Genomic DNA, 4,603 nt, shown 5'->3' on the forward strand with positions numbered 1-4,603 from the left:
CCACCTCCGAATCACAGAAGCATCCAGAAAGAAGTAACCAGAGGCTTCTGCCAATTGATCTGGAGACTGGGAAAAGGTCCCACAGTTATTAATAACCTCTGTGTTCTGGGAACTGATTTCATGCACCAGACAAAGGGATTCAAAAGTTGCTGTGGAGGGCAAAGTGGTTTTAGCCAGGGCTCCACTCTCTGGCCTCCCCATAATGAACACTTCCTCCACGCGCGTGATTGGCACGCTCCTAGGGCCGCCCCGTCTTCCCACCGCGCTTTCTGCGGCCGCCCCCGCCCCCCGAGTTCGCCCTGGCAGTGGGGGTGAACACAAGTGCTGGCGTAGCTTCTGGAAGGCTGAGGACAGTGCTACTCAGGACCTGAGGCCCCGGCAGCCCGCTATCCCGCAAGATGGAAACCGTGTGCCTTAATCCTTGCACAGGTGGTGCAGTGAGCTGCATCTTGACAGGTGGTCCAATGAACTTCACCTTGTCCACAGAGTCGCAGTGACGTTGGCTGTGTGGCTGCCCTTTCACAGGCCTGCGCCCACTCGGGAGGAGGCTACAAATAGATTGGTGGCCCGTCTGGGTGGCTCAGTCAGTTGAGTGTCTGACTTCAGCTCAAGTCATGATCTCTGTGGTCGGTGGGTTCGAGCCCCGCATCAGGCTCTGTGCTGACAGCTCAGAGCCTGGAGCCTGTTTTAGATTCTGTGCCTCCCGCTCTCTCTCTCTTTCTCTCTCTCTCTCTCTCTGCCCCTCCCCCACTCGCATTGTGTCTCTCTCACAAATAAATAAACATTAAATTTAAAAAATAAATAGATTGGGACCTGAGGGAGTGTCAAAGACACAGTTTCTGTGGAAACAATGTTAGAAATGATCGTCAGCTCCCCTCACTCACTAAACTGTGAGCGGCGGAGGGGAGGCTCTGAGCCCCAGATGAGACACAAGAGCAGCCACTCTGTAAGTTGACATCGAAGTAATTGAGTGAGGTTGTAACATAGAATTATTTCAGAAGATAACTAACTCGTTCTTATAACCCTCTTCTTGTGAGTGTTTTATCCTCTCAGCCAAGGACACGTTAATGATCTCTTTGCCTTGCCCACCAGCCCCTCTAAGGGAGGGTCCTCAGCCCCCAAAGCAGCAGGGCCCAGAGCATATCTCCTCCTGGCTCTGCAGCCCTCTCACTGCTCAACCCCATCAAGCCCACATTTCCTCTGTGCCCCCGGTGTGCCCGGTACACTCACCATCCCCTTCTTGCAGCCCCCTCTGTCTACTGGTGGGAGAGTGGGCCAGAGGCTTGCTTAGGCTCTCAAAGCCTGCCACGTGGACCCCTACACCAGCCACCCAACTGGCCGTTGGTCCCTTTCACCTCCTTTTCCTTCCTGCAGCAAGAGTGATCTTATTAAAACACAATTTGAAGTGGCTGCATTTAAAAACACTGGTGTAGGGGCGCCTGGGTGGCTTAGTCGGTTAAGCGTCCAACTTTCCCTTAGGTCACGATCTCACGGTTCGTGGGTTCGAGCCCCNATATTTTTCTGTTGCTGTCTTTCTGGATAAGTATCCCAAGTACTACCAACTTTTTCTTCCTGAAAATCTTGGCCCTCCTGAAAATCTTTTCTGCTATTGCTTTCATTGTATTGAAATATCCATTGGGGCACGTGGGTGGCTCCGTCGGTGAAGCGTCCGACATCAGCTCAGGTCACGATCTCCCGGTTCATGGGCTCGAACCCCGTGTCGGGCTCTGTGCTGACAGCTAGCTCAGAGCCTGAAGCCTGTTTCAGTCTGTGACTCCCTCTCTCTCTGACCCTCCCCTGCTCACACTGTCTCTCTCTCTCCTAGAAATAAATAAATTTAAAAAAACATTAAAAAAAATAAAAAATAAAAACACTGGTGTACCTGGTGTACTGAGGGTTGACCTGGCCATGGGAGGGACCGGAATCCTCAAACACTTTGGCTGGGAATACAAAATGGCCACTCTAGGAAAGAGTGGGGGAATTTCTTTCTTTTTCTTTTTTTTTCTTTTTAATGTTTTATTTATTTCTGAGGGAGAGACAGCATGAGCAGGGGAGGGTCAGAGAGGGAAACAGAATCTGAAACAGCACAGAGCCTGACGCAGGCCTCGAACCCACGAACCATGTGATCATGACCTGAGCCAAAGTCGGACGTTTAACCGACTGAGCCACCCAGGGACCCCTAGAATGACTGAAATTAAAAGGACTGACTATGCCAAGTACTGGCAAGGGTGTGGAGCAACTGAGAATCTCACACAATGCTGTTGGAAATATAAAACTACTTTGGAAATAGTTTGGCAGGTTCCTATAAAATTAAGATACATTTGTCATGGGGCGCCTGGGTGGCTTAGTCGGTTAAGCGTCCGACTTTCGCTTAGGTCATGATCTCGCGGTTCATGGGTTCGAGCCCCGCGTCGGGCTCTGTGCTGACTGCCAGCTCAGGGCCTGGAGCCTGTTTCATTCTGAGACTCCCTCTCTCTCTGACCCTCCCCTGCTCACGTTGTCTCTCTCTATCCTAGAAATAAATGAAATAAAACATTAAAAAAAAAAAAAAAGATACATTTGTCATATACCCAGAGAGCCCACTTGGGTATTTACCCAAGTGAAATGAAGACATGTTCATTCAAATCCCACACATGCATGTCTAGAGAAGCTTTATTTTTTTTTAATTTTTAGTTTTTTTAAGTTTATTTCTTTATTTTGAGGGGGGAAGCCCTTGACAGGGGGCTTGATCTCACAGTTCATGAGATCATGACCTGACCCGAAATCAGTGGGACCATTAAGTGGGACGCTTAACCAACTGAGCCCCCAGGTACCCTAATTTGTTCATCTTTTTAAAGATTTTTTTTTAAAACTGAAGTATAGTTGAGGCGCCTGGGGGGCTCAGTCAGTTAAGTGTCTGACTTCAGCTCAGGTCATGATCTCACGGTTCATGAGTTGGAGTGTTGTGTGGGGCTCTGTGCTGACGGCTTGGAGCCTGGAGCCTGCTTCGGATTCTGTGTCTCCCTCTCTCTCTGCCTCTCCCCTGCTCTTTCTCTCTCTCTCAAAAATAAATAAACATTAAAAAAATAAATCGAAGTATAGTTGGCACACACTGTTACTTTCGTTTCAAGTGTTCAACATAGTGATTCAATAGGTGTAGAGTTTATGCTATGCTCACAAGCATACCCACCATCTGTGACTCTACAACGCTGTTATAATACCATTAACCATATTCCCTGTGCTGTGCCTTTTATTCTGTGACTTATGCGTTCCATTACTGGACACTTGTGCCTCCCACTCCCCCTCACTGATTTGCCCATCCCCCACCCCCTCCCCTCTGGGAACTATCAGTTTGTTCTCTGTATAGTTGGGTCTGTCCCTAGAGCAGCTTTATTAACGAGAGCACAAAACTGAATACGCTCCAAATGCCCATCAGCTAGTAAAGGGACAGTCTTCATTCACACAGCAGGATACCCCCCCCAGGGTGAAAGGGACAAACTACTGGGACACGGATGATCTTGAATGCATTAGGTTCTGTGAAAGAAGCAAAGATGAATGCATGTTGCATGATTCCATTCATATGAAATTATAGCCCAGGCAAACTGGGGTGTCAGAAATGAGATCGGTGATGGCTGGGAGCCAGGGGCAGGGGGAGGAAGTGGGCAGCAAAGGGGCATGAGGGAACTTTTGGGGGTAATAGAAATATTCTCTAGCTTGATGGTGTTGTATCTAGCTTGATGGTGTTGTACAAGTAGATGCATTTGTCCAAATTCTTGCAACTGTACACGTGAAGTTGTTAAAATAAAATAAATGCTATTGTATGTAAATTACATCATTTTTTTAAAAATGAGGAACAGTGGGGTGCCTGGGTGGCTTGGTCAGTTAAGCGTCCAATTCTTGGTTTTGGCTCAGGTCATGATCTCACGGTTTGTAAGTTTGAACCCCACATTGGGCTCTGAGCTGATGGTACAGAGCCTGCTTGGGATTCTCTTTCTCTTTCCTCTCTCTCTCTCTCTTAAAAACAAAAACAAAAAAAACTTAATAAAAATGAATAACAGTAGGGTGCCTGGGTGGATCAGTTGGTTAAGTATCTGACTTCAGCTCAGGTCATGATCTCATAGTGTGTGGGTTCGAGCCCCGCGTCGGGCTCTGTGCTGACAGCTCAGAGCCTGGAGCCTGCTTCCGATTCTGTGTCTCCCTCTCTCTCTGCCCCTCCCCTGCTTGAGCTCTGTCTCTATCTCTCAAAAATGAATAAATGTTTAAAAAAATTATTTTAAATGAGGAACAATAAATGCTTTTTGAATGCCAAGAAGGGGAGAAATCAGTTTAAGGCTCTCTTCCTTCCTTAAATTCAAAAGTTGCCGTTCTTTCATGCGTATGGTTGGAGGTGGCAGAAAGTGGACAGAACATAAGATTTGGGGTCCCACAGACTCCGGGAGCATTCTCGCACCTGTACACAAGCTTTGTGACCTCAGTCCAGTTGCTTAGCCTGTGAGACTAAGCTGGCCTGTCTGTATGATACGCAGGCATTAGAAAAGTAAAACACCGATTCACACATACATGTGTTACGGATCCATATATGAGGTAAGTGTGTTGAAAGCTTCTGCCAGGACCTGGAATGTAC

The sequence above is a fragment of the Hyaena hyaena genome, unplaced genomic scaffold (assembly GCF_003009895.1).
Source record: "Hyaena hyaena isolate Hyena2069 unplaced genomic scaffold, ASM300989v1 scaffold_91, whole genome shotgun sequence".
NCBI classification, from domain to species: Eukaryota; Metazoa; Chordata; class Mammalia; order Carnivora; family Hyaenidae; genus Hyaena; species Hyaena hyaena.